Source organism: Equus caballus, chromosome 18 (genome assembly GCF_041296265.1).
Source record: "Equus caballus isolate H_3958 breed thoroughbred chromosome 18, TB-T2T, whole genome shotgun sequence".
NCBI lineage: Eukaryota > Metazoa > Chordata > Mammalia > Perissodactyla > Equidae > Equus > Equus caballus.
This window is the reverse complement of record NC_091701.1, coordinates 49,878,860-49,899,950: the sequence shown is the minus strand read 5'-3', so window position 1 is coordinate 49,899,950 and position 21,091 is coordinate 49,878,860. Positions and strand designations below refer to the sequence as shown.

The 21,091-nt window shown below is 39.2% G+C and overlaps 1 protein-coding gene across 2 annotated transcripts in view; it reads right to left on the bottom strand.

Annotated features, from left to right (window-relative positions):
• The window catches only part of PPIG (peptidylprolyl isomerase G), a 40,129-nt gene extending 28,918 nt beyond the window's left edge, over positions 1–11,211 (bottom strand). The window contains exon 1 of one of the 2 annotated variants that reach the window (XM_001916894.5): positions 10,913–11,211. The gene's annotated coding sequence lies outside the window, so the exon portion shown is untranslated. Of the gene's footprint in view, positions 1–10,548; positions 10,872–10,912 lie in introns of those variants that run through there. The other variant, XM_005601571.4, reaches the window with a different exon arrangement.
• Positions 11,212–21,091: the final 9,880 nt, after the last annotated feature.

The window sequence follows — 21,091 nt, the reverse complement described above, 5'->3', positions numbered from 1 at the left end:
AAAATAATACTTTGTTTCTACAGATAAAGAGAAAGGTCTTAAGAGATCCATACAAAAATTCCTAATGGTACTCTGCAGAGGAGACTGGGAGTAGGGATGGAAGTCAATGGGGGTCTTTAGTTTTACTATAAAGTTTGAATTTTTGCAATGAGAATATATTCATGTATTAGTTTCTCAATTGAAAATTAATAAAATTTAAAGCTATACCTGCATAGTAAAATAAAGTAGTAGGAAATACACAAAAATGTTAAAAGTCTATCTCTAAGTGAAAGGGTGACAGGTGACTTTTTTTTTTGTCTCCCCAAAGCCACAGTACATAGTTGTATATTCTAGCTATAAGTCCTTCTAATTCTTCTATGTGAGCTGCCACCACAGCATGGCTACTGACAGACGGGTGGTGTGGTTCCATGCCCAGGAACTGAACCTGGGCTGCCAAAGCAGACTGTCCAAACTTTAACCACTACGCCATCAAGCCCAGCTCATGGGTGAGTTTTTTTTCAAAGATTTTATTTTTTTCCTTTTTCTCACCAAAGCCCCCAGGTACATAGTTGTATATTCTTAGTTGTGGGTCCTTCCAGTTGTGGTATGTGAGACACCATCTCAGCATGACTCGATGAGTGGTGCCATGTCCGTGCCCAGGATTTGAACCGACAAAACCCTGGGCCGCCTGCAGTGGAGCAAGAGAACTTAACCACTCAGCCACGGGGCCAGGCCTCATGGGTGATTTTTGATTTTAGTTTTTTCATTTCCCAAGTTGTCTACAACAAATACAGACCTGTAAAAGAAACTCTTCAAAAGAGCACACAAGTCAATCTATATTTTTTTTTTTTTTGGGAATATTAGCCCTGAGCTTACTACTGCCAATCCTCCTCTTTTTGCTGAGGAAGACTGGCCCTGAGCTAACATCCATAACCATCTTCCTCTACTTTATATGTGGGACGCCTACTACAGCATGGCTTTTGCCAAGCGATGCCATGTCCGCACCCAGGATCCAAACCGGTGAACCCTGGGTCGCTGAGAAGTGCAACGTGCAAACTTAACCCCTGTGCCACCGGGCCGGCCCTTAATATATTTTTTAAGTGTCTCACTTTCATGATAACTACTGCTGTTTAACATTTAAGTTGAGAAGATCTTAGAGAATCATTTTTCTTCTCACAAAACTGTGCACCCCTACAACTGGAAAACAGGAAACACCTGTGAATATCTATCTACCCTCTAGATATCAGTAAACTTTTCATGTTCACTAATAATTAAATAAATAATGGAGATAAACAATTTTGATCTCCTCATGAAAGAATTTATTATTTCTATTTATCAAAGAGAAATTAGAAAGCAGGAAATTGAAGAAAATATTTTCAACAAACATGATGTATACATTTTCTTACTGCAGTATAGTGCTTAGGTATGGGTGCACTAGGACAATTCTTTGCTGAATAGGACCGCCATACTCTTTGCAGAACATTAAGCACCCTTGGTCCTGACTGTATCAGTCCATGTGACAACCAAAAAAACATCTCACTGTCCCTCCACCCCTACCTTTGGGAGCCACTACTATAGGGTCCATGTACCTAACAACTAAAAGCACAAAGGCCACCCAAAGGAATATAGACAATTCACAAAAAGTAAAATTAAAAATATAAACAGCATGAACAATTTTGCTAAGCAACTTGGCATTACAGACCAAGAACTCTGAATATATTCATATTCATTCTAACCCTTAACACTTTAGTAATTCATCTCTTGGAATCTCTCTAAAAGTAACCATTTTAAATAAAATATTATTTGGTTTTGGTTTTATAATAGTGAGTAATTAGAGACAACCTAGGTGTTCAAAACAACAGTTAAGTAAATTAGGAAATGTTCATATGATGGACTATTACACTGCCTAGGAAAATACAGATTTTTATATGTAACATGGAAAAAAATGTTTGTTAAATGAAAAAAGATACCACTATTATATGGTTAAAAGGATTTTAAGTATAAAAAGTTCATATATACTGTCACTACAGCAGTTTTTATAACAGTAAATAAAAAAACAGCCATACAGTAATAGAAATTGATTAAGTGATACTCTCATGAAATGGTTGGTATTCATCTAGCCATTGGAAATCATATTCTTACATGTTAAAATTACAAAGATAACATTTTTTCCCTATTATATTGACAAAAAATATATATACATATTGATCTTCTCATACACTGTTGTTGCTAGTAAAAGGGTAAACTGATGCAATCCTTTGTCAATCTGACAACACACAATATTACAAATGCATTAAATACTCTTGGACTCAGTAACCCCTCTTGTAGGAATTTATTTTATATATATCTTATCCATTTGCAAAATAAGGTATGTAGAAGGTTATTCAAGGCACCATTGTTTATAGTAGTTAGAAGACTGTAAACCTAAATGTCCATAAAGGAGGGCTAGGTTACATATTACATCCATACAATGTACAAAAAAGAATAAGGAAGCGGTTCATGTACTACTATTTCTAAAACACTTCATTAAGTTGAAAAAAAGGGCAAGATATAGAAATGTGTATGATATGCTTTCTTTCTTTCTTTTTCTTTTTTGAGGAAGATTAGCCCTGAGCTAACATCTGCCGCCAATCCTCTTTTTGGTGAGGAAGACTGGCCCTGAGCTAACATCCCTGCCCATCTTCCTCTACTTTATATGTAAGACACCTATGACAGCACAGCTTGACAAGCAGTGCCATGTCTACACTTGGGATCCGAACCGGTGAAGCCCAGGCTGCCGAAGCGGAATGTGCGAACTTAACCACTGCGCCACCTGGCCGGCCCCTTTTTGTATATTTTTAAAAGATGTGAAAAGTAAAAAGAGCATGTGTTTGCTTGTCTAATACAGAGGCATCTGGCGGGAGAAGAAATGGGTAGCTGGGGAAGTTGCGTAAGAAGATTTGTTTACTGTATAACCTTCTACACTTTTCAGTTTTATACCACATGACTACATTATTATTAAAAATTCTAAAAATTAATAAAACTGAAAAAGAAAAATTATCAAAGACTACTCATGGATGAAAAGGATATTCATAATATACTCAACGAAAAAAGCACATTGGTAAGTACTGTCTATAAGATCCCAATTTTACAAATCAGATGCACATTTTAAAAAGATAGGAAATGAGGGGCCAGCCTGGTGTCACAGCAGTTAAGTTTGCCAGTTCTGCTTCAGCAGCCTGAGTTTCGCCAGTTTGGATCCCGGGTGCGGATCTACACACTGCTTGCCAAGCCATGCTGTGGCAGGTGTCCCACATATAAAGTAGAGGAAGATGGGCACAGATGTTAGCTCAGGGCCAGTCTTCCTCAGCAAAAACAGAGGAGGATTGGTGGCAGATGATAGCTCAGGGCTGATATTCCTCAAAAAAAAAAAAAAAAAAGAATAAAAAAATTAAAAATAAATAAATAAAAAGATAGGAAATTAACTCACTATGTTGAAGAGATAACTGTACTATGTTTGTTGTAGTATTATTTACAATAGCCAAGATATGGAGACAATCTAAGAGTCTAACAATAGACGAATGGACAGAGAAAATGTGACATACATATAGATAGATAGATAGATAGATAGATACACACATACACAATGGAATACTATTCAGCCAAAAAAAGGAAGGAAATCCTGCCATTTGTGACAATATCAATGGAGGTTGTGGCATTAAGCTAAGTGAAATAAGTCAGACAGAGAAAGACAAATACTGTATGATCTCAGTTATATGTGCAATCTTAAAAAAAAAAAAACCCTAACTCATAGAAAAAGAGATCAGACTCATGGTTACCAGAGGCTGAGGTTAGGGGGAGGAGGAATTGAATGAAGGTAGTCAAAAGGCATAAACCTCCAGTTATAAGATAAATAAGTACAGGGGATGTAACGCACAACGAGATGACTATAGTTAACATTGCCATATGGTATATCTGAAAGTTGCTAAGAGAATACATCCTAAAAGTTTTCATCACAGGGAAAAAAACATTATTTTCCCTGACATCTATATGAGATGATGGATGTTAACTAAACTTATTGTGGTAATCATTTCACGATGTATGTAAGTCAAATCATTAAGCTGTACACTTGAGATGTATGCAGTGCTGTATGTCAATTATATCTCAATAAAACAGAAAGAAAAAAGGTAGGATTTACACCAAAACATTAACATTGATTATAAATTATGCAGCATTATTTACAACAGTCAAGACATGGAAACAATCTAAATGTCCATCAATGGATGAATGGATAAAGAAAATGTGACTGACATACACACACACACAGCCCACCACATATCACAAAATGGAATATTATTCAGCCATAAAAAAGGAGGATATCCTACTACTTGTGACAACATGGATGGACCTTGGGGGCATTATGCTAAGTGAAATAAGTCAGAGAAAGACAAATACCATATGATATCACTTACATGTGGAATCTTAAAAAACAAACACCCTGAACTCATAAAGTCCTGAGGATGTAATGTACATCATGGTGACTAGTTCATAATACTGTACTGTATATTTGAAGTTGCTAAGACAGAAAATCTTAAAAGTTCTCATCAAAAGAAAAAAAACTGTAACAATGTGAGGTGATGTATGTTGACTAGACTTACTGTGATGATCATTTAGATACATATATATATTTTTAGTAACACATAATCAAAAGCAAACTAGTCAATAAAACAAAAAATGGTTAAATTATGGCCTCTGGTTGAACAAAAAAATGTTACAGCTGTTAAAGCAATGCTTACAAAGATCAATAATTTGAAAAATGCTCATAATTTGTTAAAAGTAAAAGTAAACAGTATATGCTATATCATTATAATCATATAAACTACTAACCCTCAAATTCAAGGATTTACAAAAAGAAAAAAAAAGACTGAAAGGAAATAATCATTTATTGTGTTTGGTTGTAAGACAGAAGAGGGTTTTTGCCTCACTGTACTACTTCCACTTTTCTTTCATAAATAGAATTGCTATATAAAGAAAAATTTCATAATAAAAAGAAAATGTACATACAATCTTCTAAGATGATAACGTACATGTGTGTTAAGTGGTTACTATCTATATTTAGGTTATACAACGTATACCTGAAAAGGATACTTTTCATAGAAATAGATTAGTTTTCCTGAAATGACAAATCAAATATGCCTTAAATTCAAGAAAGATAAAAGACAGCAAATTATTATTAAAAGTACTATGCAAATCTTGAGTATGTAAATGCAATAACATTAATAGCTAATGAACAACAATGCTGACACAAAAGATGGCTCAATACTATGTCTCTAACATTACTGAAATCAAATTTTATCTCATCAGAAATGGGACGTAGTATTTCCTCCATAATTATGATTTCCTGATATTGCTCAATAATACTAAAATCAAACACAAGACAAACAGCTGGTCAATATTTCATTTTCTCAAGAAAAAGTAAAGAGAAAACAATGCTAACAGATACCAAAAATAAAAGTCAGAGATAAATCAAGCCTATGCAATTTTCAATAATTCACGAATTTTCCAAGAATAGTATCTAATGAAAGCTTTCAGAGTAGTAGTCTGCTGCAAATTTGTTTCATCTGAATGAGTTGCAGCTATTTCTATAAAATCCAAATATGAATTTTTCTTTAAAAAAAATTACCGTATCTAGCAACATACCCCATTCCTGTTCAACATTCAGTATAGTCTGCCTCCATTAGATGAGGTATATATACGTGTTCCAGTTTGACCTAGTTTCCACTACTGCCTATCAGTTGTTACCATTGGTTATCTACATGACCTCATGCACTCATCTCACTTGCCTGAGTCACTTCAGAAATTTGAGTATACAACACTTAATTTCATCTACTTTATTCACAACGGACATACTTTTTAAACAAGTAATCAATAAGGCTAATAAACTCACTGAAAAAGTTAGATCATACAAAAATGCATTAAATCCTGACACTTAGCTATAACTTCCAATATTTTTGTGTATATTCTACTTTTTTCTAAGCAGACAATTAAAATATGTTGTTTTAAATGTTTATCAACAATATCACAGGCACTTTTCTATGTCAGTAATAGATATATAATGTAATAAAATTTTAAAATATTAGGGGCCAGCCCCATGGCCAAGTGGTTAAGTTCCCACACTCCGCATCGGTGGCCCAGGGTTTCGCTGGTTCAGATCCTGGGCACGGACACGGCACTACTCATCAGGCCATGCTGGGGCAGTGGTCCCACACAGCACAACCAGAAGGACCTATAACTAGAATACACAACTATGTACTGGGGGCTTTGGGAAGAAGAAGAAGAAAAGAAGAAGGAAAAAAAAGATTGACAATAGATGTTAGCTCAGGTGTCAATCTTTAAAAAAAAAAAAATTCTAGTTAATCAAGGCATGAGCAGAACTAGACTCTTCTATTACAATTCAGTGCCTTTCCCCCTATATGTGTGCTTCTCACATGGGGTATTGCTAATATGTATCTGTAGTCAGTAAATTCTCCCACAGCCTACCAGTGAACATACCTCAGCCCATTCCACAACTAAAACAGAGCCTATTCCCTAGATCTGCCTAGTCGGGGTGCATTCTAGAAACAAAGTGTTTCTTTTCATTTCTGTCTTTTCTAAAACAGAATCCACTAAAAGAGGGAGCATCTTCAGTTCAGGACCAAGAAACAAAGATGGGAAGTTCTCATGTGCTTAAGTTTAATAAAACAGGTGACAATTTTCACATAAGATTTCCACTTCTAAGTGCAATCATATTAAGTTAAACTAATTAAAACTATAGCAGATCTTGAAGATTACTTTCAGAGAAAGCAATCTAACATTCACACCAGCCTCTTCACCAGATCCCCTAACGCAGTTCACAGAGATCAAATGAGAAATGAAAATGGATTGCTCCAAAAACATTTAAAGACATTTATGAATGCCAGACTGCTAATGAACTAAGCAGAAACAAGTTAACATTCTGAGGTCCTTAGTGTTCTCTTACAGTCATAAACTACTGCACTAGTGGAAACACGATTAACAGTGTATAGGCACTTTCTAAATTCTTAAATCCTTTAAAATACTTAAAAAGAGAAAAGCCATCATGTTGCCAAGTCCAGTGTTAAATAAGGATATTATATACTTTTTACATATACAATCTGAGACATAAAAATATAGTACAATTATGTTAGTACCGAATTAAAAAGGCATATACTAACTGGGAAATCTCTGCTAATATTCTTAATGTTGTACCTGCAATTACCTAAGTTCTTACACTGATAATTTATCCCACTGTCTCCAGAGATATACCTACACCATCCTAGCAACATGTTATTCAATGCAGTAATTACTATTATAAACAATTATAGACTTTTAAAATTTGAAGGAACCTTAGAGATAATCTAGTCCATTCTTCTGATTTTACAGTTTGAGAACAAGAGGACTGGAGAGCTGAAGTGACTAGCTCAAGGTCACAAGAGAAAAAAAGGCAAGTTTTTTGGTAAAGAATGCTACAGCTTCACTGTAGAAACTAGCTTATTCACAAATATTCCTGATAATGGCTTATTTAATTTTACTTTCCACCATTTGACGAAAATGCAATGATTTAATTATGAATAAACCTTAAACTAAAGTTTACATGTAATTAACAGTAGCATAATATGTAAAACAAACATGCGTCACTTTTTTTTTTTGAGGAAGATTAGCCCTGAGCTAACATCTGATGCCAATCCTTCTCTCTTTCTTTTTTTTTGCTGAGGAAGACTGGTCCTGAGCTAACATCCATGCCTACCTTCTTCTAATTTATATGTGGGACACCTGCCACAGCATGGCTTGACAAGCACCCAGGATCAGAACCAGCAAACCCTGGGCCACTGAAGTGGAATGTGCAAACTTAACCACTGCACCACCAGGCTGGCCCCGTTTTTAAAAAAGCAATGAGTTCAGACCTTGAAGGTATTATGTTAAGTGAAATAAGCAGATGACTCCACTCATAGGTGGAAGTTAAACATACAGACAAAGAGAACTGATTGGTGGTTACCAGGGGAAAGGGGGGATGCAGGGAGGGCAAAAAGGGTGAAGTGGTGCACCTACAACATGACTAACAATAACGTACAACTGAAATTTCACAAGGTTGTAAACTATCACAATTTTTTTTAAAAGATTTTTTAAAATTTTTTTCCTTTTTCTCCCCAAAGCCCCCCAGCACACAGTTGCATATTCTTCATTGTAGGTCCTTCTAGTTGTGGCATGTGGGATGCTGCCTCAGTGTGGTTTGACGAGCAGTGCCATGTCCACGCTCAGGATTCGAACCAACGAAACACTGGGCCGCCTGCAGCGGAGCCCATGAAGTTAACCACTCGGCCACGGGGCCAGCCCCAAAACTATCATAAGCTTAATAAAAAGTTAAAAAAAAAAATCACTGAGTTAAGAAATCATTCATGTTTCAAAAATAACCATTTTAATAGAAAAATTGATGCCTATATTTATACATAAGTATGACGTAGTTAAACTTCAAGAAGAGGCTGGTGATCATTTTAAATCAGCACTCAAACTAAAACAAAGTTCAAAAGATTTCCTGCCTGGCACTAACAGTAAAGTCCCAGTTTTAGCAGTTTTCTCTAAGTATTTATAATACTGCCTGTAATAAATTTCAAGATGCAAGATTTGCCCTACAGAAATAAAAACACACTGTGTTCTTATAGAGACTGTATATGCATCAAACCAGGGAAAACCATTGACACTTAAATCAAATGAAAACTGAAACTTGGTGCTAACGTTAAAGCCAAAAAAAAAAAAAGTGCAATACCACAACGTGGCAGAGAGATTTGTGACAAACCGTTCCAACCACTTGAATGAATTATCTATGGATTCCTATTGCATATAAGTAAGACACCTTAGTACATTAGGATACTAAATATAGATAATACATTATAATTGTGTTGAAATATACTACTAGTAAAATAAAGGAAAACCATCAATACGTATTTCTTAAAAGAGCAACAATGAAAAAGTTGCAGATGGTGTCCTGATAACCAACAGAACTAATTCATCCTATCACAAATGGCTACCAATTTCCCTTTGAATAAAGAATGGATGCTGCTTGACTGAAAATCTAATTTAAAATATGCAAAAAATCAAGAGGACAAAGACTTTACTTAGAGACCACCTATTTGGCAAGACCGCAATAACAAGCACCAGAAACTAACAGACTTGAATAAGTCACAATAAATGTAATATACGCTCTTCACTTCACTCATAGGAGTAACGGCTGAGTTCTTACTTAAAGTAGATTTTACAAAGAATTTTAACAAACCTGAATATCTATTTTTGAAGCCCACAGCTGATGACAGTTTGGAATCAAAATGTCATTTTATAGACGAAGAAACTGAGGTTCAGACAGATGGTTGAGCCAGAAACAAATCCAAATTTTCTAACCTAGGATGTCTGCATACTTGTACACTTGACAGCAGGGGAAGACAACCCTGACAACAGCCTGCAAAGACAAAAATCTTAAAAAGCAAACGCAATTCAAACAAAAAGCACAGACTCCTACTACAAGAGAAGACCTACTAGGATCTCAGGGCACCGATTATCCTGAGTCATAAAGAAAATGTTAAACAATGTAAAATGAACTCCGTTTAAGACAGAAGTATGTAATTTGTTACAGAAATAATCCCATTTCAAATGGTTAAAATTAAAAAAAGGAGGGTGGTGGCAAAACGGGTAAATTTTCGGGTACAGAAAAACTATGAATGAAAGCGACAGCCATTGTAGATATCTATGCCTTTTCTGGATTTTATGGCACGATTTCAAAAATGTTCACACACCTCCTCCCCATCACCGTTACGAACCGGCAAATTACTGGCCATTCGATGCCAAACGTGAATACATACGGACACACACATATTTCCCCCCTATCTCGTTTTAGCTACTGAAAGTTAACGTACCCCCAAATTTCCAAAACATTTAGTTGTTCCTTCGACGTATTTGTAATCACTATTGCAACAACCTGGTCTTGCACAGACAGTACTGTTGTGGGAAGAAATTAAAATCAATGCACAAAACGGCGCTTTTATAACATTTCCAAAACGACTAAGAGTTCTCCATTCCCGTAGACCTCGCCTTAGCTTCTTAAGAGACTAAAGATGAGCCAAATTCGCACACTTCCCCCAAGGCATATGGAGCTCCGAAGCCATCACCTTCCTCCTAAAGAGTAATTGCCTCCTCCTAAAAGGCCCGCGCAGCTCGCAACTCCTCGAAAACATGAGAGAACTTGGAGACAGCTCCGGGATGAGAAAGGAAGGGCCTAAATTTGAGTTTTAGCAGAACGCTTTAACTAAGTGGCCTGTGCCACTTGACTATGCACGATCGCCGCCGTCTGCGAGAGAAGGTCGGAGTAGGAGAAAAGCCTGTCTTCAGTCTAATCTTAACCCCTGTGATCCAGGCTCCTCGCCCGCCACTGGATCCAACCCTAACCTGACAGGACGTCAGGTTACACTTCCTCCTTCCCCACCAATCCTCCCACCTACTCCGCATTAGTGCTTAGCCCTACGATTTTGAAGCATCAAAAATCACCTGGCTCCCCAGAGTTCAGGCCGCCGTCGCTGCCGCCATATTACAGCTTGTGCGGCAAAATGCGTCAGGGAGGGAGGTGTGCGCCCGAGCGGAGAGGGTGGGGGCTGGTAGAGGGAGGACTGTTTCCCAGGCCCCGGAGGCGCGGGTGGAAGCGTTCTCCAGCTGCAACAGCTGCAAAGGCTGCGCCGCGGTCCTTGGGGGCCCCCTCTGGGACCAGGCAGCCGCGATACCTCGAGGGGAAAACGGTTAACTGGCACGGCCTATCGCGCCGGCTCCGCCCCTCTTCGCGGGCCCTTCCCGCTCTCGTACCCCGGGACTGCCGCAAAGGACGCCACCGAAACAACGCTGGCCTCGCGCCACCTACCCGCACCAGTACGGTCTCCTCTTCTTGGGGTCCGGTCCTTTAAACCGCTTCAAATCTACCGCCGCCAAAAAAGGCGCTAAAGCCCACTAACCGCCTCCCTCCCCCACAACCCAGTCCCGGCGTGGAGGGAAAGCGTCGCGCCGGAAACACATCACGGGTTGGTTGACGTCATCTCCTGGTGTTCCCTTGCTTGCGTCACCTCGGCCCTCCAGGGAGATCTAGGATTTGGGGGTCGATACCTAGTTTATAAGTATCTTTATGCTTTATGTGTGAGTTGATTGGGAACGTTTGTACCCGTCAGAATTCCATATCGTTGGTGAAGTGAAGTGCTCCATTTAGTAAACATGTATTGATCTTCCGCCTGGGTGTTGGGAAGGGAGCCCTACTTTCTAGGAGCTTCCAGTTAAGGCTATGACACAAGTTTGTTTTTTTTTTTTAAGATTTTATTTTTCCTTTTTCTCCCCAAAGCCCCCTAGTACACAGCTGTGTATTTTTAGTTGTGGGTCCTTCTAGTTGGGGCATGTGGGATGCCGCCTGTGGGGACCTGAAATTGGCCACCCCAAGATATGTCTCTTTGGCATCAGGATTATTTAAGGCTGATTGCTTTTGATAAACTGGGACAGGGAAGGAGGCTCTGAGGAATGGAACGTGCCCTTCCTTAGGACACATTTACATTTGTAAGGTAAATCTCTATCTGTAAAAGCTGCCTCCCTCTCTGTACCAGGAAGAAGAAAGGAGATGACCTTCTCTCTAAAAACTCGTAATCAATACCAAAGGCAAGGACTTAAAATCTGCATTTTATTGTGCTAGTCTGGTAACCTCCTGTAACTGACTTCCCTCCCCCTCCCAACGTTGGCATCTCCTTAAAGATTAAGCATCTTTCTTTAGGCTGGGAACCGATTGCAGCGCTCATCTGTGACACCCCCCCCCCCCCAGCCCGAGGCAACACACCTGCCACCCTGCGAAGCTCACTGAGACAGCAGACCTATCTGCCGTTTCCATCAAGCGCTGTGCTGACAGAGCAGCCTCATGACTGTTGTAAAAGGGACATTTCAATCACATGTGAAACACCCCGTTTGGGGGTATATAACCACTTTGTGCACCCCACTTCTTCGGTGCCCTTTCTTCCTTCGGGAAGAAAGGCCCCGGGCCATGGTTCCTCATAAAGCTTTAATTTTCTCTTGCTATTCTGTCTCATGTGAATTTAATTCGTTCTCCGGCCAGACGAACCCCCATTTGGGGAGAGGAAATGTCCTCCTCCCCTACACGCCTCAGCATGGCTGGATGAGTGGTTCCATGTCTGCGCCCAGGATTCCAACCCGCGAAACCCTGGGTCGCTGAAGTGGAGCTAAAGCGAGGCCGCGAACTTAACCAACTCGACCACTGGCCACCCCCCCCCCCACCCCCCCGACAAGTTTTAAGAAACAGAAATGAACAAAGTGCTGTTTGAGGAAAGGAGGAAATTGCAAAGGGTATTGACGCTCTTTTTTTAATGTTATCACGGCAACTTCATGATATAGGTTATTATCCTTGTTTTGCAAGTAAAGTAATTGAAGCTCAATGAGGATAAGTGCCTCGCTCCCAAATAGTGTTCCTAAACACCAAAGCAGGTCTTTGACTCCAAGTCCAGTGCTCTCCAGGGAAAATAGGACATATATTGTTATTTAGTTGTTTTAAGAGGTAAGAGTGCGTAGATTATGTTAGAAATAAATGCCCACTGCTATTTGGGAGAAAGGGAGCCAGTGGCAATCCTCGTGGAGATGTGGGGTGAGTGTGTTTTAAAGGAACTAGCTAAGGGGACTTAGATTTTATTATTGCATAAAAAGAATGGAAGTTTCGATCATGTAATTCTTCGTTTATTTACATTAGGTAAATTAATCATCAACAACAGTTGAGCATGCACTACATGTAAGGGCCTTGACCAATTTTACATAGTTACAAAACTGGGAGGAAAATCCACCACCCCCCCCACCCCATCTCTCATCCCTCCACCCCACCTCTCACCCCCCACACCCCACCTCTCACCCCCACCACCCGCATTCGGTTCTTTTAAGCCGTTGCCTTTATTGCCCGAGAGCAGCAGTGCATTGATCTTTGAACAGTTCAGAGGTTATGTGGATTTACACTTTGCAGTGAGGAGGGCAATTCTGTGATACCTTAAAAAATCTGATTTATGTTAAACACTATATTAAGATAGATTTCTTTAAGCTTGGTTTGTTTGAATTTTGTTTGTTGAGCTTCCTTCAGAATCTGTTTTTATTTAACTATGATATACAGATTAGTTTCTTAGATTTCTACTTACTAGTAGAGGTAATATGTGACATTACTCTTAACATTTGTATTTTCTACCTCTTTCTCACCTATTCAGAGACGTTTTTGAGGATCTATTACAGATTATTGTGCCATAATTAACATTCTGAGCTGCACAAAGTTAACATTACTAATCTTGTTCTAGGATATACCATCTTCCTAGAGAAATAGACGTGTTTATGAGGTGACTAAAGAATTACTTAATAGTAAAATATTAATAAGTACTTATTAGATATAGTGTGCATTATAAATAGTCAGATTTTAGGAGATTCTTGAAAAAAGTTTTGAAGCAGCATTACAAATGTCTGTTCAGGGACTGGTGGCTGGGCCTGAGCCGTGTCAAAGTTTTCACTGCTCTTTTCTAGGAAGAATTGTTTGCTTTTTAAAAATTGTTTGCCACCTTTTCTTAATGTTAAAATATCCTTTTATGAAATGATCATTATAGAATGTGGTAGTTGTTTTCTTTCTCTAGATGCCCATACTTGGACAAATGAAAAATTGGTATGCTTTTGTTGACCTTAAACAAATAGCCAGTTATTTCCCCTCCAGCAGCAATGGGTTCATTTGGGATCAGCAAAGAATTGCAATTCAGGCTCTGCAAACCTGAGGAGCCACAAGCAGGTCTCCAAGCACTAAGGGGAAGAGGAAGTTGGGAGGGTATTGTAAACAAAGAGTTCAAAGTGTGCTGGCTTTTCATTAACTGAGTTGTGATAGTCTTTCATTGGCTGAGCTTCTTGCTGATCAAGAAGAGGTCTTTCTTCTTCCTATTGTTTTCTGCTATTGAAGTAGAGTGAAAGAGCTCCCACTGTTGGCCTCCCAATCCCATTTTAATGAGTTTCTATTTATTCATTTCCATATTTTCCTCTTTTGATCAAGAGCTTCCTCTGAAAGCATCTTAAGTTTTTGTAATATTGGAGTATATCTTTGGGAAATTAAGCCTGAGACAAAGAAGCTGGGGAAGAGGAATATGAAGCTTTGGAAGCCATTATGTTTCTTTTATTGTTTGTTTGCCTCAGTTAATCTGAAAATCTTATTTTGCAAAGAAGCAATTTTAGACTCCTGGTAACGTTTGGAAGCCTCAAAATACCAACTGAAATAGTTATTCCGTTCAGTTTTGGAAATTTTAGAACTATGGTTGTCCAATTTGGTTTTAAGAAAAGTAAGTTTGGGGAGTTCAAAAGTTCCGCATAATGGCCATTGGTATTCTAAATTACTCTTGGTTAAATCGGTCCATTTGGTTAGAAAAGCGCGAGAGGAATGGCCTCGGTTTTTAAACATGAAATCAGCCAGGATCCCTGTAGGGGGAGCACCCTCAAAATATTTAGATAATTGAGATCCCATTTCTTAGAGGTTATTTTCTAGAGCAAAAGAATAATTCTCAAACAGCCTAAACAGCTCAAACAGCTTGCAACTCAAAAGCTTGAACAGCTTAAACAGCTTGCAGGCTTAATACCAGCCAGTTACGATGGAACAGTCCCATTTCAGTAAGTGGACTGAAGGTTGAATCAGCACAGTTCCAAAGAACAGTTCAGTTCCAAAGGGAATTGGACCGAAGGTTGATCAGTGCAGTGCCAAGGAACAGGCTTTTCCCAAGGGAGTCAGGCCGAAGGCTGGGCAGGCAAGTTCCAGTGAAACAGCCCAAAAGTTGGACCAAAGGCTAGCACAGTTTCAGTAGAAACAGCCTGGTTTTGGAATTGCTAGATCTTAGGGTATAGATAGGACCAGCTTTGGTAGATACTGACAATACTCTTACTGTATATGCCTTTCGATTCCGGTGTTAGTAAAAGGTCTGATTTGCAAATAAGAGAAACCCAGTTTGAACTCGCATAGGTAAAATAGGGTATGTATTGTTTTATGAAACAAAACTGTTGGACAGTTTTGTAGTTTTAAAATAGGTCCATAAATTCTTTATGTGACTTTCTTCTAATGAATAGAATAATGCAGAATGACAGTGTGTGATTTGGGGAGATTAGGTCATAAAAGGCATTTTGATTTCCACCTTGCCATGTCTCTTGGATCACTCACTCTAGGGAAAATCAGCTGCCATGTCATGAAGACCCTCAAGCAGACTATGGAGAGGCCCAAGTGGCAAGAAACAAGCTTCCTGACAAAAGTCAGAGAGGAACTGAGGCCTCCTACCTGCAGCTTTCTGATGGAGCCATTTGGAAGCAATCCTCCAGCCCCAGTCAAGCCTTCGGATGACTACAGTCCTTGTTGACATCTAACTTCAACTACATGAGAATTGTGAGCTAGAATCACTCAGCTAAGCTACTTCCAAATTTTTGATCCACAGAAACTGTGGGATAATAAATGTTGTTTTAAGTCACTAATGATGAGGATTTTTAGGCTGCTTAATTTTAAAATGGCTTATGATGAGGATTTTTAGGCTGGTTAGTTTTAAAACTACAGATGAGATTCAGGCTCCAAGGAGTGGAATTTGTTTGCCCCTTTGTTGGGAAACATTTACATTTCTAAGGGAAACCTCTATCTGTGAAGATGCCTCCCTCTCTGTGCCAGGAAGAGGGGGGGATGGTCTTATCTCTAGAGGCTCTTGGTCAATGCCAGAGGCAAGAACTTAAGTTGGTTGCTGTCTGGCAATCTCATGTAACTGGTTTAGGGTGGTGGCGTCTAACCTTTCTAACCTTTACTTAATCCAATTTGATTCTTGTCTAAAAGTCATGGGATCACCCAATGACCAGACCCCACCTGCACTGATACCATTTTAACTTTTTTCTCATGTTCTTTCCTTTGTCTTGTAAAGAGATGAATCATATACCTATGCCTTAAATTTAGCCCTAACCCTCAACTCGGGGCAGCAGCAGGAGCTCTGACTGCCCGTGGGTCCTGTCCCCTCGCACCAGCTCTGCCTGCCCATGGGTCCTGTCCCCATGCCAGCGGGGGCAGCAGCAGCAGCTCTGCCTGCCCATGGGCTCTGTCCCCATGCCAGTGGGGGCAGCAGAAGCGGCGGCAGCAGAAGCTCTGACTGCCCATGGGTCCTGTCCCCATGCTGTTCCACACTATTCTACTCTCTAAATAAAAGAGCACTACTGCCAGATCTTGAGAGTCTAAGAAATCTTTCTTTCGACTCCTCGGCTCACCGACCCCGCATCAACTAAGTCTGGAGATGATTTATTACACAGCAATGGATAACTAATACAGAGAAGAAAAAATAGAATGTCATGGAACTTCTTCTCTCATCTAATTCTACTTATCTGTTTTTTGGCTTCATTCTTTAGACTGACTTCCTTAAGAGGTTACCTTGCATCTTAATGATCTGAGTTTCTGCCAGCTCCAATTATAAAATGCCAGAGAAGTCTTTGGTGAACGTTGCAGTGACAGCCCCAAAATTCATGCTCCCACTAACATAGTGAGGGGTGTCACTGGGAAATGTCTGTTCTAGCTGTCCCCTTGCGTCTAAGTAATGATATGTGAATTCTTCTCATCAGTAGAAAGTGAGTGAAAATAATGCGTATTACATGTATTACATCTAGGCCAGATGTTTATGAAGGGCTATGCCTTCTCCATGTCCTCGCTTCCTATTTTTGTCAGTTAAATCCAGCTGGATTTAACGCCCTGGGGATTATGGAAGGAGCCTAATTCCCTGAATCTCTGTGTGGAGAAAAGTCCTCCACTGACCAGGGATACCCACATTGGAATGTGATATGATTGAGAAATCAAATTCTATAGGTTAAACCACTGACGTTTGCCTTTATTCATTATAGCCGATAGCATTACCCATCTAATAGGCCGTGGGCCTGAAGTACTAAGTTTGGCCTAGCCTGGCTCAATTCAGTCTTTGTAGTGTGAGGAATGGAGTCTGATACCAAAAGAGGGGAAGTAGGTGGTCTGGGATACTACGATTAACTTACCTTTACTTTACAATAATGAAAATTTTTGTTTCTACCCGTAGATAAATAACAAGTATTGTTTGATCTAATTTTCTACTATATCACCAATAATATGTTTAACTTTATAAAAATGCAAGCCTGTTGTCACACATATTTCACAGTAATATAAGCTATTGTAAAAATGTGAACATTCCATAGAGGTTTAAAATTTAATAATTACCCCTAACGCTTTCCAATTCCATTCCCTTGAGATATCCAATATACTCTTTTCTAATCCTATACTAACATTAAAAATCCTCATTTAGGGGCCAGCCTGGTGGCGCAGCGGCTAAGCGTGCACGTTCTGCTTTGGCAGCCCGGAGTTCGCCGGTTAGGATCCCGGGTGTGGACATGGCACTGCTTGGCAAGTCATGCTGTGCCAGGCGTCCCACATATAAAGTAGAGGAAGATACCAGTCTTCCCCAGCAAAAAGAGGAGGATTGGCAGCAGTTAGCTCAGGGCTAATCTTCCTCAAAAAAACAAATCCTCATTTAGTATCCCTCCCTCCCTTCCTGTAATAAAAATGAAATCACATCACACATATTACTCTGAAATTTGCTTTTGTTTGCATAAAAATATATTATGAACATCTCTTTTTGATATCTATATACCATTCCATAGTATGGATACACCATAATTTATCCAGCCATTCTCTTATTGGACATTTCAGTTGTTTAACATTTTGATTAATACAAACAATATTGTAATAAACATCCTTTTACATATATCCTTATATATTGATGCTTATGAGTCTGCAGGAAAGATAGCCAGAAGTGAGATTATTGGGTCACAGAATACATACACTTTTAATTGTTACATATAGTGTCAAATTAGTGTTCTGAAAGGTTGCAGCACTTCAAGTTGTATGAATGTGGCTGTTTTCCCCCATGGAAGTTGTTTTCACTTTTTAGTCTTTGCCAATTTAATGGGTGAGAGAATGGTGTCATCTTATTTTGTAATTTCCTGATTACCAGTGAGGTTGGCCATTTTTCTTTTGAATCCTTTTGTTGTTGTTGAGGAAAATTCTCCCTGAGCTAATATCTGTTGCCAATCTTCCTCTTTTTGTTTTGAGGAAGATTAGCCCTGAACTAACTGCTGCCAGTCCTCCTCTGTTCGCTGAGGAAGACTGGCCCTGAGCTAACATCCATGCCCATCTTCCTCTCCTTTATATGTGGGACGCCTGCCACAGCATGGCGTGGCAAGCGGTGCCATGTCCGCATCCGGGATCCAAACCGGCGAACCCCGGGCTGCAGAAATGGAACGTGCACACTTAACTGCTGTGCCACCGGGCCAGCCCCAATCTTCCTCTTTTTGCTTGAGGAAGATTCGCTCTGAGCTAACGTCTGTGCCAGTCTTCCTCTGTTTTGTATGTGGGTCATTGCCACAGCGTGGCTGACAAGTGGTGTAGGTCCACACCTTGGACCTGAACCTGTGAACCTGGACCATGGAAGCAGAGTGGGCTGGACTTGAATCCTTTTTTTTTTTGTATTGCAGTAAAATACACGTAACATAAAATTTACCATCTTAACCATTTTTAAGTTACCATTCAGTAGTCTTAAGTACATTCACATTGCTGTGCAACCAATCTCCAAAATTCTTTTCGTCTTGCAAAACTGCAACTGTATACCCATTAAACAACTCTCCATTACCCCATCCCTCCATCCTCTGGCAGCCGCTATTCTACTTCCTGTTTCTATGGATTTGACTACTCTGGGTACCTCATATAAGTGGAATCATGCAGTATTTATTCTTTTGCGTCTGCCTTATTTCACTAAGTGTAGTATCTTCAAGGTTCATCCATGTTGTAGCATGTGTCAGAATTTCTTTCCTTTTTAAGGCTGAATAAAATTCCATTGTATCTATAGATGACATTTTCCTTATCCATTCATCTATTGATGGACACTTGGGTTGCTTCCACCTTTTGGCTATTGAAAATAATGCTGCTATAAGCATTGCTGTACAACTATCTATTCAAGTTACTCCTTTCAATTCTTTTGTGTATATACCCAGAAGTAGAATTGCTAGATTACATGATAATTCTCTAATTTTGGGGGGAATGACCACTGTTTTCCACAGTGGCTGCACCATTTTGCATTCCATCAGCAATACAGAAAGCTTCCAATTTCTCCACATCCTTGCCAACACATATTATTTTCTGATATTTTGATAATAGCCATTCTATTGGGTTTGAAGTGGCATCTCATTGTAGTTTTGATTTGCATTTCCCTAATGATTAGTGATGTTGAGCATTTTTTCATGTTCCCAGCACCATGGAGAAATGTCTATTCAAGTCCTTTGCCCATTAAAAATTTTTTTTCGTCATTGAGTTGTAGGAGTTCTTTATACAGTCTGGGTATTAATCCATTATCAGATATATCATTTGGAAATATTTTCTCCCATTCTGTGGGGTGCCTTTTCACTCTGTTGGTAGTGTCCTTTGATGCACAAAAGTTTTTAATTTTGATGAAGTCTAATTTACCTACTTTTTCTTTTGTTGCCTGTGCTTTTGGTATAATATTCAACAAACACATTTTTTTACTGGTAGAATTACTCCAGGAGAAAAAGCATTCAAGTTAATTTGTGAGGGGAAAAAAAAAAGCAGTCCTTCATGTTGGGAAAACTGATCTGATGCTCATAGCTAAGCCTCAATTATTTCAAACTAATCTGACACAACATGAAGCATACTTTCCTCCTGTTGGACATAAGCTATCTCCCAGAACATCAGGATCAGATAAGGTCACTGTGAAACACAAAATAGTAAAGATTCCCCTTTCACTAATTGAGTGAATGCTACTAATTTACCAATTTCAGCTTTATCCCACTGTAGGCTGCCTTCCCTATAGTTAAGATTTATTAAGATTGCTGTGCTTCCTGACAGCACCCAAGGTAGAGCAAACCTCTTCCTTAGACCCTCCCCCAAAATTACCCAATCAAAGCCCAAATCCTGTACTGTTGGCCTTCAGTGTCCACAGGTTCCCCATCTACGGATTCAACTAACCTTGGATTGAAAGGCCTACAATGGCTGCGCATGTACTGAACATGTGCAGACTTTCTTTCTTGTAATTATTCCCTAAACAATGCAATATAGCAACTATTTACATAGTGTTTACATTGTATTATTATAAGTAATCTAGAGGTGATTTAAAGTATAGGGGAGGATGTGTGTAGGTTATATGCAAATCCTATGCCATTTTATATAAGGGACTTGAGCATCCTGGGATTTTGGTATCTTTGGGGGTCCTGGAACCAATCCCCTGTGGATACTGAGGGATGACAGTAATAGGTTCTTTCTAGTACTCTTTCACTGAGCTGCCCAGTGGTTCCCTACGGTGTTCAGTTTCTGAGCTGCAACAAATAGTAAACCTCAACTGCAGGTTTCTTGTGGTTTTGGGCTGAAATTGCATTGACATTTGCTAAAAGGAAATTAAGAGCCACCCTTTGTTAACCACTTGTTAGCCCTTCTAAAAGATGCTTCCTTATGATTGACATCATTAGCTAAAATACAATTTTATGGCTGTGGATGTAAATTATTACCTTAATTTTGTTCTCAGGTGTGATTTGTATATAAATATATATCTTATGAATGCTCTAGACCGCAAGTAAAGAAAAAAGTCTCTAATAGTGACTAAACAAAAAGGGTTTCCTTTTCTTACACAAACGACGATCCCAGAGGAAGGCAAGCTGCTGGCATTTGTTACTCAGGCCAGCCTCCTTATAATTCCACAAAAGGGTGAGAAGGAAACAAACAGCCCCCAGCAGTGAAGAAACTGTCCTGGCAGTATCATTTAGGACTTATTGTTGCCAGGAGCTGGTCTGGCACACGTAGCTCAGCCTTAGTATTCTGTTGAACATAACAATTGCTCAGAACACTGACATGAGAAAAGGCCAGTCTCTGACTGTGATAGATCAAGACAAAAACAAGACCATTCCATAATCATATCTGAACTCAGACAAAAACAGAACATTGTCCAAATCACAAAAA